Source organism: Salvelinus namaycush, chromosome 29 (genome assembly GCF_016432855.1).
Source record: "Salvelinus namaycush isolate Seneca chromosome 29, SaNama_1.0, whole genome shotgun sequence".
NCBI lineage: Eukaryota > Metazoa > Chordata > Actinopteri > Salmoniformes > Salmonidae > Salvelinus > Salvelinus namaycush.
Genome location: NC_052335.1, coordinates 21,616,654 through 21,630,412, shown reverse-complemented (window position 1 = coordinate 21,630,412; position 13,759 = coordinate 21,616,654).

The following is a 13,759-nucleotide window of genomic DNA, read 5'->3' as shown; positions in this document are numbered from 1 at the left end:
TGGTTGCTTTACGTCAGTGATGCTGTTGCCGTTTTGTTGCTGTTGAAAGTGACTAAAAACCATCGCTCCAGTGTTATAGTCACTCTGGCCGTCATCACATGGTGTAGGAGGGAGAATAACCCTCTCTTCACTCTCTATTCATCGCACCCAAACACCACTGTTCATTGGCTGCGACCAGACCAGACATAGGCTGCCCACTCTGATTTTACATTCGAATTTATGCTGATTCCTCTTCTATCGTCGTCTCAATCTCAGTCTGTCATCAATTTGTGGGTCATGAATTATTTATTTTATTTTAGCGTATAGGCTATTCTAGTGCTGTATAAATAATATTTTTGAAACGACCTCCAACCATCCAACCATGTTTATGTCATTTAGCATTGCATTGGGGAACCCATTTTGCGTTAGGCTATAAATGCATTAGGTCATATGGCTATAGCCTACAATTACAACCGGAAAAAATGCACGTGTTATGACTTCTTGGGTAATTTTCATTCTCTTTAGTTTATTCCTATGGCCCTCCCTTTCATTATTGTGACACTTTATATCAAAATGTTCACAATGTTGCAACAAATAGGCAACACAATTGGTTTGATATATCTATTTAATTGATTGCAGGAGAATCCCGACATGGGCTTTGTTTCAGTAAGGCAATTAATTATGTCTTGTGGTGGTCTACGGTTGCACACTGTCCTCCTGGTCCTCCCACTCAGGGCGGGGCCAGTGGCCACTCAATTGAATAATAAATACCAACCTGTCTGTTCCAGCATTTGTTGCTCTCTGCCCCTGTACAAACAAATGTGATTACAAGTTGTGCTACAAAGGTTGCCCGAATTGCTTCCAAGCTCTGAGAGCGATGATCAACGGCGCACACTGTTGAGGAGGACTTGGCATGCGCACCGGTGCACACGCGCGCGCCCACAGCCGGGGACCCCTTGACTTGACAGGGGTCCAATCAATGTGATTTTTTGAGGTACCATCCGCATCATGGCTGCTGATTTCAATCCTTATAATGGTGCGCAAACCTGTGTAGGCCTATATTCTAATTGCCAACCTGGATAATAATCATATGGGTGCTGTTGTCTGAGTCAGAGTGAGATGCACATACACTTCCTTGTGCCATGTGGATGATGAGACATTCAGTTCAAAGTCTTATAGATATAAAAGGCTCCATTTTCAGAGCTTATCAACCTAGTGCAACAAAGGAAATGTCCTCCCACTCACTCAAAGTCGAACCAATTATGCATTGTTCATTGTGCATCTCCTCTGGAGTCACTTATTCTGCAGAGCTTGTGTGGGGTTTATTAATTGGTTATTTCGTTAACTGATTCATAGTGTTAGTTAGACATCAGATATTCTGGACATCACTCAACCGCTCCCCCAGCTCGAGCTCGACACTGGTGAGGATGTAGCGGAAGATAAGGCGCAGCGCGTGGATAATTTTATGTAGCGCGAGGGCCAGAGGGAGCACAGGACTGACATCTGAGCAGTGACAGGGAGGAAAAATAGACTCCCGAGGGAGAGGGAAATGGGCAGACGATAATTACACTCTGTTCTGACGGGTGTGTGGAGGAAATGAATTGAATGGACGGACCTGCATTGCAAATTACCTTTGTTGTGAAGGCGCAGCTGTCATTTTGAAGTGCTCTCTCACGTTGCTCTGTGAATAGGCCATTTGGTCTTTCGATGGTTGATTCCTTGATTATTTAAAAAAAATCGTAGCTTAAGATGTTAGAACTCAGTTTGCAGTATTTGTATTGGTGCATGATGGCATTCAGAATGACATTAGGCTATCTATGCTTGATGACAATTACACATATCTACAAAAAAACTGGAGATGTAGGCTTTAGCAGCTACCTGGTAAGACAAGTTCGATGTTTACAAAATGGTTAATATTACAGAGCCAGATCACAAAGGTGTCATGAAATTAGTGACCTTGACCAAACTCACGCGTCCAGTCACTCCAGTGCTGCCCGGTGTCCGTTTCAGCACCAGGTGAGTGGACAGCGCCTTGTTGACTCTGCTCTAGCTCTGCGGGGTATTTGGAAACTGGTGTCGCTGGTATAAATGACTACGATGTAACATTATTTTAGATGTTTCGATTGGGGTGTAGATGTCAAGTTTAAAACATCCCAAATATACAGTAGTGAGACAAAACGGGCTACTTATTAAACAACACGGGACCATATAGTCCAGAACACTCAGTACATCAGTGCATGGACAGATGCCATGAGTTGCATACTAGCCTATTTTGTAAAGTGCATGAGCTAAAATAATGTTTTGTGTATGCCTATTCAACTTGAATATCAATGATGATTCAATTGCACATCTTAATGGAAAGACAGTGCTCTTAGTTTGAGTTTTGATTTTCTACAGTCATGTTAATGAATTAAATTAATTCCTCATAGGCCCGGGGCCTCCGACCTTGGCTGGTCCATAAGCGTGGTTGTGTGAAAACCACTGGTCTGGTGCTGCTTCAATATTAGACGGGGCAGGCGCCCACCAAGCCAATGCCCAGGAGCTTATCTCAATAGCCAGATGGTGGAGGGAATGGTGGCTCTCTGAACAATCTATGGGGGGAATGGAAGCACGTAGGCCTACAACTGAAATGTTAACAAATTACCCGAATTTCCGTTTAATTTAACATTCTCGAGAACTGTCATGAAGAATTTTCATTAAAACGTTTTTTTTTTAGCCTTCCAGTTCCCCGTTCCAGCAAGTTCAGAGAAATGGGTGAGTGGGTTCAACATGGCGCCCAGTGCTAAGTAGCATCAGTGCTGCCAGGCCGGGTGTGCTCGCTCGTACAGACAGACAGGGATTCAGATGCCACCTAATGGACTAGTGGTTTATCGGAGGCTTGCCCGGGGCCTTTGCCAATATGGTCGCTGCGTGTCCGCTAATGTTCAGATGGCGCAATATGCTTGAGCTGCTGTAGGGTATAACTCATGATAAATTACACGCCATATGGCGCACCGACCCGTGTTTAAGGCCTGAACCAATCTCACTATCTGGCATCTTGTCAGACGCAGCCTACACGGTGTTATTAGTGGCGACAGGTTCAATTAATAGTCTGGGGGTTGAGGGATGTTGTCATAGCATAACACTTACGAACGGAATTTAGAATTGTCGTATGCATAGAAAAAGTGTGATTTGTCAAACAAACCTATGAGCGTCATATGCACACGGGTAGGAGATAACCATTGATGAACAAATACCAACCGTTCCCAGCATCAGTGCTCATGCACGACTGTAGCTGTTTGCTTTTCGAAACGCCCCCAATTAACCACGTGGTCCATTTAAACCGTGGGGATTGCACGACGCCATACTATGAAATACAACCGCGCTCCCAAAAAAATCTAAGAAAAGATAAATAATACATTAAATAGAGGTGCTAGTGTCAGAGAGTGAGTACAACCAAAATGTGTTATTTGTCTTGCTCAGTTGTGGCTTGCCCAGTAAAAATAAAAACATAGCTACAAAGAGAGGACCATTAGGACAAGTCAAGTTGCTTTAGCAATGGCAAAATATAGGTACTGAGTATGCAACACTCACCAATAAGCCATCCATCCTCAACAGCTCCCTTCTGTCGGCATATAGGCCAATAATGCTGTTCTGCAGAATAAACAAGTCGTGCATTCCACCTGGCCATCTTGCCACAACATTCAGCAGCGTCTTTTGCGCATCACATAACCTGCACATAAAGAGTGGAAGCATTTTCTGTTCACATAGTTTAATTCGTTTTGTGATGGTGATTTTATGACGATGTGGTGGGTGCCATCTATTGATCCGTTCGTATTTGGGAACCCATTGATGGCATCATGGCAAAGAAACCCCCGTTGACGTCAACCTGTTGTGCAATGGTTTATGGAAATGGTATGTGTTACTGTTCGTTTTGCTGATGATTGCATCCAAAACATTGGCTCATCGAGGGCTGTGAGATGCGAATTGGCAAGCTCCCGCTATAAAGTACCGGTTGCCAAAACCCCGAGGGTGGATAGCACTTGGATGTGCACCGGAATGGCATGCCTTTTTAAGGTTAGTCTTAAATCCTCGCAAAAATCCTATAAAAATGGGTTTTGGAAATGGAAATACGATTACATTTAAAAACGATTTCATGATTACTCTCACAGGTTCACACATTTTCAACATATATTTTCCCCATACTACGGTTGACAAACAGTTCCCTTATTCTACCACTTGGCACTGTGTGTACGCATGGTCATGGCACACTCTCAAGCCAACGTTCATATTGATAAATATCGCACTTTGCGTGGAAATGATCCCACGCATGGTTTACACACAGATTTGTGCCTACGCATGAATGATAAATGAGGTCCCAGGAGACCAATAATGTCATGTTCACTGATTATGTTACAAAATATTACAATCTGTTTGTACACCTTGTTTTTTTCTGTGTAACATTAGGGGGGGGAATTAGGTTATATGTCACTTTGTCTACATTTATCCCAGAATCACTTATATAATCTTATGTGGGAGGGAAGTGCTTTTCAATGAGTTATTTTAATATATTTAATTGAAAAAGCCCTTGCCTTTGTTATTACCTCCTTTGTCACATTAACTATAAGAGAATACAACATACCACTACATTCATATGATATGAGGAATGTAATTTAATTATATTAAGGTTCTGACATGTTTATTGTTGTTCTTATGATTCCATTCATTTAAATGTTCAGTCAGGTCACATCACAAGTTTCCAATGGTAAACTACCTAATTAAGTAAAAAGCACACACCCATATTTACAGATGACCAATGCACTCCACCAACAAAAGTGCAAAACTGTTGGCAGGATTTTATTCAGAAGGATGCAATGAACATATAATGCCAGATGATGGCACTGTTGTAACAGTTAATCTGCAGTCTACCACCTTTTCAGACGCCTTTGCCACAAAGTAGCGTATTGCATTTTGGTCAGGAACTACAGATAGCTTACACAGTTTTAATGCTAATATGATAACACAGAAGATGATCATAATGAGTACTTTTAAACAATTGAATAGCCAGTTTAAAACTAAACCTAAACATCAATTTTCCACATGAGCAGAATGCATAGGTCAGGTCTGATTGTGTTAAAGTATGTCCTGGCAACCTTCCCACACCACATCATCTCCATCCATTGTTTTGTAGAACATCAGGCCATTGCAATGAAGATGGCAATATACTGTATCATGCATACAACAGTGAACTGTGTAAACTAAGGGCGGAGTAACAATATCTTGGGAATTCAAAGTCAAATTGACAATATTGAGGTTGTCAGAATAGTGTTTCTACTGTGAATCATTTCAAGTATTATTTGTACAGTGTTTCTCAGAGCAATTGTTCATATCCATATCAAACTAGCCTGGTTAATGCATGTAACAATGGTGAACATCAAGAGTTCAAAAGGCAGTTAGCAGGGGCTAAATGTAATGAGGAAACCTGCCTTTAGAAATTAACCAGCTCTGTGCCCCTAAACTGCAGGCGGGGTCATCTGTTGGGCTATGTGCGTTCCTAATGGCACCCTATTCCCTACATAGTGCAGGCCCTGGTCAAACATAATGGCCTATATATGGAATACGGTGCCATTAGGGACGCAGACATAGTATCATGGGTCAGTAAAGTTGTTATCATGTGGAATAAAAGGGGTCACGACCCCAAGGCTCCACCATGATCAAAGACCTTGGCCAATATGTTCCATCCTGGGCAAAACCATTGACCCTGAACTACTCAATGCTGCCTACTGAGGCTCTGCCCCACTACAAACCAAGGATAAAGCCAAGGATGGAAACCTGCAGCAAAGGCACACAATCGGCTTAGGCCTGTCTTTAGAAAATCATTACTGACTTGGAAATATGTCCTTCTGTCCACATACAGTGCCTTCAAAAAGTATTTATACCCCTTGACGTTTTCCACATTTTGTTGTGTTACAGCCTAAATTCAAAATGGATGAACTAGATGTTTTTTCTCACTTATCTACACAAAATACCCCATAACGTCAAAGTGAAATAATGTTTTCAGAAATTTATGCAAATGTTTGGAAAATGAAATACAGAAAAAACTAATTTACATAAGTATTCACACCTGAGTCAATACTTTGTAAAAACACCATTGGCAGCGATTACAGCGGTGAGTCTTTCTGGATAAGTTTGTAAGATCTTTCCACACCTGGAAAATTTGACCTTTATTCTTTAAAAATGCCTCAAGTTCTATCAAATTGGTTGTTGATCATTGCTAGACAAACATTTTCAGGTCTTGCCATAGATCTTCAAGTAGATTTAAGTCAAAACTGTAACTCAGGTACATTCGCTGTCTTCTTGGTAAGTAACTCCAGTGTAGATTTGACCTTGTGTTTTAGGTTATTGTCCTGCTGAAAGGTGAATTAATCTCCCAGTGACTGGTGGAAAGCAGACTGAACCAGGTTTTCCTCAAGGATTTTGCCTGTTTTAGCGCCATTCTGTTTCTTTTCATCCTGAAAAACTCCCCAGTCCTTAACGATTACAAGCATAACCATAACATGATGCAGGCCCCACTATGCTTGAAGATATGGAGAGTGGTACTCAGTATTGTATTCTATTAGATTTGCCCTAAACATAACGCTTTTTATTCAGGACAAAAAATTAATTGCTATGCCACATTTTTTGGAGTATTACTTTAGTGCCTTTTTGCAAACAAGATGCATGTTTAGGAATATTTGCATTCTGTACAGGCTTCCTTCTTTTCACTCTGTCAATTAGGTTAGTATTGTGGAGTAACTACAATGTTGTTGATCCATCCTCAGTTTACTCCTATCACAGCCATTAAACTCTAACTGTTTTAAAGTCACCATTGACCTCATGGTGAAATCCCTGAGCGGTTTCCTTCCTCTCCAGCAACTGAGTTAGGAAGGATGCCTGTATCTTTGTAGTGACTGGCGGTATTGATACACCATCCAAATTGTAATTAATAACTTTGCCATGATGAAAGGGATATTCAAATCTCTGCTTTTTTACCAATAGATGCCCTTTGCGAGTCATTAGAAAACCTCCCTGGTCTTTGTGGTTGAATCTGTGTTTGAAATTCCCCAGTCAACTGAGGGACCTTACAGATAATTGTATGTGTGGGGTACAGAGATGAGGTAGTCATTCAAAAATCATGTTAAACCAGTGTTTCCCATACTCGGTCCTCGGGACCCCAAGGGGTGCAAGTTTTGGTTTTTGCCCTAACACTACACAGGTGATTCAAATTTTAAAAGCTGGATGATTAGTTGATTATTTGTCCCAAGGACCAAGTTTGGGAAACCCTGTGTTAAACACTATTAATTAAGAGATGAGTGAGTCCATGCAACATATTATGTGACTTGTTAAGCAAATGTTAACTCCTGAACTTTTTTCGGCTTGCCATAACAAAGGGTTTGAATACTTGAGTCAAGACATTTCAGCTTTTAATTTTGAATTCATTTGTAAAAAATTAAAAATAAAATCTAATTATGGGGTATTGTGTGTAGGCCAGTGACAGAAAATCTCTGTTTAATCCATTTTAAATTCAGGCTGTAACACAGAAAAAAAAAAGTCAAGGGCTGTGAAAACTTTCTGAAGGCACTGCTTTTAGATGAAGCTACAGGGCGGGGGTAGGTAGAACATGATCCTTTAGGATGTTAGTATGTTTGTTAGGTAAGTCACCTCTGATGAGGGAAATAAACATAGGATGCCAGACAGATGCAAATCACAAGGAATAGATTTATCAAGAAGTTGGTCATTCCTACTATGGGTTGTAGGTCATTTATTAATTAACATCTACCATGTTGTTCTCAGATGATGTTAGGCTGAAACCTATTCGAGCTACTGTCCATAGTCTCACAAAATATTTTGGGAAAATACTGTAGTAAAGTGTCATGTCATTTATTCACTTTTGTGTAAACCCTACTGTTAATGAAGCAAGAAACAATCCACAAATTGGTTCGAGAACTAGTCACAGCTCTAAGTTTTATTCACTCTGTCATGCAAAAAATAATGCAAGTTTTATTCTTTCCAAATGAAACAATTTAAATTCACATCAGTGTACTTCTGTACATTCTTGCAGACCACTGTCTCTTGCACGCATACCTACAGCTCCCACTTCCATAATCAGAGCTTTGTGTCTGAAGACAATAGCTTAACCCTAGTGTATCATGGGAATCTCCAGCCCGAGCCCAGTGGGGAACATGTTAATTGGCAGTAGTCTCCATAATGGTGATCTTCCCTGTATGTTTGGCCTACTTCCAAACATTCCCTCAATCACGACTGCCTACACGCCACTTTGTAAAATATTTCCCTGCAGAAATCTGTCTTTTGTTCTCTCTACACTCCGTTGTCAATGTATTCCTGGAGAGAGTGGTTCTCATGGAAGGCCTGATGGAGTTTCATTATTTTCCCAGAGTGCCTTTCTTCCTCTCAAAGGGGAAAAGAGGGAGTGTTTTTCTGGGTGATTGGCATAGACATCATATGATCGTGAGGTAATGCCCTAGCTGGATGCCCATTGGCTGAGGGGGAACGGGCTATGCTCGGCCCACAAAGGAACGGGGTACAATCGGCTTAGAGCTCAATCAGATCTGAACCCCGACTGCTGTCTTGTGGGTTCATAAAGGCGGCCATTCATGCTGGCTGACAAATTGCCACTGAAGCATGAGACGAAAGGAACCCCCCTGGTCGGGTTTCTGCCTGCTCCCCTGCTCTCTCTCACCCCTGGCCCTTTCCCCCTTCAAGACCCCCCCTCTTACCCCCATCGTTGGGGAAACAGGCTGGATTGCACAATCACCATGCCTCCCTCTCAATGGCTGGTCTGTGCCAAGTTTGGCTTTGAAAATCTGTTTCACTAAGTCTCTTTATATTCTGTAGGAGAAGGAGTAGGGTGTGAGAGCTAGCATCACATGAGGTTAACTCTATGAATAGAACATTGTGTTGGTTCACAGGGGAATTTGGATATACAAAGAGTTATATTAGACTTTAGATTTACTTTTGATTTACTAAATGCTTATAGAAGTGGCAATGGGTATCTTGCATTTCACCACTTAAAAACAATAAAACACTTGCCATTCCTGTGAATTTACAACATTTTTCAACCTCCTGTATTGTAAAAAATCATTAGATGACCATGCTTCACCTTTCTGTGAGTTAAGGTAAAAAGTGATTAATCAAAGTCCATACTTGATGAATAAAATAAAAACCTGAATGGAACAAAGCAACACTTAAGTAGGGTTGAGCCTTGTTGTAGGCCAACAACACTAGTCTCAATTACTTTCCGGGGGAATAAAACACAAAGCTGGGAACGAGACAGTGAACTGGCCAATAAGCAGAACAGTGAGCAGTATTTACAAACCACAGGAATTTCCCACAGGAGGATTGCCAGGCTGGGGAGAGAGGTTACTTAGCAGTCACAGACCAGACCACTCTTGTCCTTGCTGACACAGATTCAACACCAAGGCTATGCATTGTTGACAGAGCTCCTGAAGATGAGCCCCAATAGTGGTGTGACTATGAAAAGGTCTGACCGTCTATCCAGACCATCTCTCACTCTCAGTAGGTAATACAACACTTGGGCTCCCGAGTGGCGCAGCGGTCTAAGGCACTGCGTCTCAGTGCTAGAAGCATCACAACAGACACCCTGGTTCGAATCCAGGCTGTATCACAACCGGCCGTGATTGGGAGTCCTATAGGGCGGCACACAATTGGCCCAGCGTCGTCTGGGTTTGGCCGGTGTAGGCCGTCATTGTAAATAAGAATTTGTTCTTAACTGACTTGCCTAGTTAAATAAAGATGAAATAAAAATACTTATCATGATTCAAGGGGTTTGTATTGGTCTTTAACTGGCCCTGCATCTATACTATCTGTAATGGGACCCTACAGGCTTACTGGATGTGGCTGGTATTTTGTGGTAAAGTCATAGCTGAGTCATCCAACAATGTTACAACTTGCAACATTGATTTGAAACATAATTTATTGTCTACAAGCACAAAGTACTTGTTGCTGGAATAGACCCACTGGTTTTTAGGCTATTTTGTACTTTAAATGGCACCCTTTTAGGTTTTAGTCGCTGCATGCAAAATAAGTCCTTCTAAAATGAAATCAGGCCCCGATTTCAGAATCTCTTACATTGAAATCAAGTGATAGAGAGGAGGGTAAGTGAGGACAGGTCACTGATAAGCACTAGTCTTCACCAAGATGGCTTATGGCTTGTGTCTTCATTAGACTGAGGGTGTGAAATATTGACCTGGGGTATGAGACCCGTTCACACGCCACCTCCACATAATAACCATGCACACTACAACCACGAGCTGCAATTGTTACTAGACATCCAGTGGCAGTTTTAATGCCCGAACAAGTTCATTACTGGCTACTACGCCTCCTCCTCCGCAACCCCGGAGCGTCTTGGAGACACAGCCAAGATAAACGGGGCAACAAAACAATGCACAGCTGGCTCTAACACATAACACTTCAGTCGCCATGGCCATAGATGGAAAGACTGTGGGGAGGGTGAGGTAATCTAACGTAAACAATCTCAAAACCCACCGTTTCAGTGTGTCTTACCCCTAATTTTAGCTCCCCCCTTACTCAGCCCTAGCTAAGCAGCTTTTATATAATTGTCTTATTCTATACTCAATGCTGTTGATCTTCCTTGTTTTTTTTTTTGAAAGGCACTTCAAATCTCATGTATTATTATTATAAGAGACATGAGGATGTTTGGATGTTAAATCGTTTTTAATAATCCATAGGGACTCCTCAATAACTGAACAGATGCTCTAAGTGATATTAAGACTGGGTACGACACCATTACCTAACATTGTGTCATTGCTCTCCGTGTTGAATAAAAGCCTCTAAAGTAACAACAGTCTCCCTGACCAAAGTGGCACAGTGTAATCTGTGTTGAGTGGGTTCTGTGCTCTGCCTCAATCCCCTGAAATTAACAGTCATATTCCAAAGATTCCAGTTCCCCAAGGGCCTGCCCAGGTACACAATCTTGACAGTAATCCACAGATTAAATGTTTTGCAGCATAAACCCAGCCAGCAGAAATAAAGGTGCTGTGAGGTGTGGCGACTGATGACAGTCTACTTGACCATAATGAGGCCTGGTAATTAGCGTAGACTTGACCTGCTGGGGTCCCTCACATTGACCTCACAACTACAGCTCTTAAGGTTTTCAGGAAGCAAAGAGCACTCTACAAGTCTAAGCATACGTGACAGCATTAACCATGCCTTATTATTTAATCGGCTACAGGTACAAAATAAAATCCAATTCAGATAGAGAAACATGGACGTATAGAACTTGTGTTCTATTCTGGATTTGTACATTTTATAGCATAGACTATTTACGTTACTGAAAAGATGTAAAGCAATACTCTCCATTATATAAGCAAGGCAGGCTGTTGAGTTCCTTGTATCTCTAAGGCGATATGAAGGTCAGAGGCATATAATGGCATTAAGTCCACCGAGGCTTAAGAACTCAGCCTTCTGTCACTATTGTCTGAGTGGATTCTTGGTTTGAAATGTAGAGGCTTGGAGGCTTTCTGAGAAAGCGTGCCTCCCTTCTCATAAGATGCCTAGAATGCTGCTGACAGTTGAAGTGTCTTTCCTGGGCTCAGCCATATCCCGCTCTCTCCTCAGTTCCACCCTACCCAAATCCTTTTTCAGAGGGTGCATAAGAACTGGTATTATTGCCTCTCTTTCAGTGTGGAGGAGGCCAATCCAGGCATTCACTACTACTGCCCACCGTAGGAGGGGCCCTCAGTCACTGTCTCCTACTAGATTTATACTGTTTTTTAAAACCTGGCCTGAACTCAGGACAACCCTGGGTGGCTAGCGGGGTAGTGAAGACTGAAGAGCAGGAGAACCATTCTATCCTCAAATGGAGTCACAGCGACAGGGAAAATACTGACCCATCTCTCTCTTTTTCACTCCATCAGTGGCTGGTTCTTTGACAGGAACCAGCCTGTCTGATTGGCAGGCCAGTGATTCACGCTCATTAGTGGATCTCAGTCATTAATGAGGCCTGCCAGAGTTCTGCTGCAGTTACCCCGGAGTCGTCTTTATCACCATGTCAACCGCTAACTTAATTTCCACAGTCCCTTCCACCGGGTATTGTGGCTCCTCCAGACTCTCTGCCCCTGAATGCTAATGACTAAACTCAGTTGAGGGCATATGAGTGGAAAGATTTTGTCCCCAATTCCAAAAGGCAAGGGCAGAGAGTCATCCTGGAGTAGATCGTGTGTGGAGAGGGAGGGGAGAATAGGAGAGAGGGGGGAAGAGAGGGAGAGAAGGGAAAAGGGAGAGGGGGGTAGAAGAAAGAGGAGAGGGGGGGAAGAGGGAGAGGAGAGGGAGGAAGAGAAGGAGAGAGGAGAAAGGGGGGAAGCGATAGAGAGGGGGGAAGAGATGTAGAGGAGAAGAGGGGGTCCAATGGGGTTGGGGCTGTCTGATTCCCATCCGCTCCACCCCCATCTCCCCTACAGAGTGGTTTGGTCTAGCGAGGCATTTCCGAGCTTTTCATTTTCTCCAGCAAGGTCATGCGTTAACCTCTCTCACAGTACAGCTATATAAGGGGCTGGGGAGCACGTGAAGAGAAGTGCAGCATTACAGCTAGGAAAACTAGGGCCTCTTTGATCCAGAGAGCTTTATCTCAGTAACATGAGAAACAGATAGGTGTCTCAGAGAAATAATATCAGAACAACTTACAAATGCAGAGTAAATAGTTGTGCCATCTTTTATTTGTAAAAAATAAACAAGCTGTTCATTGAAAAAAAAACATCTTTCTCATGAATGCCCTCACTTTCTGTGCAACAGTTTCACTTAGAACTAATTTGCTTTGTACTGCAAGCAAGGCAATTCTGTTTAGAGTTTATTCAATAACTGCCAGATATTTTCAAAGCAATAAACAGACAATGTGCATAGGAGTTAGTTATTTCCCTTTGATTATAACATTTCACAGAGAGAAAGTTTGTCAAAAATATCTGGCCTTTTGCAATTATATAATCATCAACATTTCAAACATTTCATATTTCGACCTCAGAGTTGCTTCAAAATTGTCAGACCCCAGCCACCCCAGTCATAGACTGTTCTCTCTACTACCGCATGGTAAGCGGTACCGGAGTGCCAAGTCTAGGACAAAAAGGCTTCTCAACTGTTTTTACCCCCAAGCCATAAAACTCCCGAACAGGTAATCAAATGGCTACCCGGACTATTTGCATTGTGTGCCCCCCCCCCCCCCAACCCTTCTTTTTACACTGCTGCTACTCTCTGTTTATCATATATGCATAGTCACTATAACTATACATACATTCATGTACATACTACCTCAATTGGGCCGACCAACCAGTGCTCCCGCACATTGGCTAAGCGGGCTATCTGGCTAAGCGGGCTATCATCATATATGCATAGTCACTTTAACCATATCAACATGTACATACTACCTCAATCAGCCTGACTAACCGGTGTCTGTATGTAGCCTCGCTATTTTTATAGCCTCACTACTGTATATAGCCTGTCTTTTTACTGTTGTTTTATTTCTTTACTTACCTATTGTTCACCTAACACCTTTTTTGAACTATTGGTTGGAGCCTGTAAGTAAGCATTTCACTCTAAGGTCTACACCTGTTGTATTCGGCGCATGTGACAAATAAACTTTGATTTGATTTGTAATTATTCAATTGAAAGTATTACAAAAAATACATTTATATTTCATGGTCATGTGCAAACATAAGAAATATATCTACATGTATAAAATCCCTGAATTTTCAGATTAACTCACAAAAAA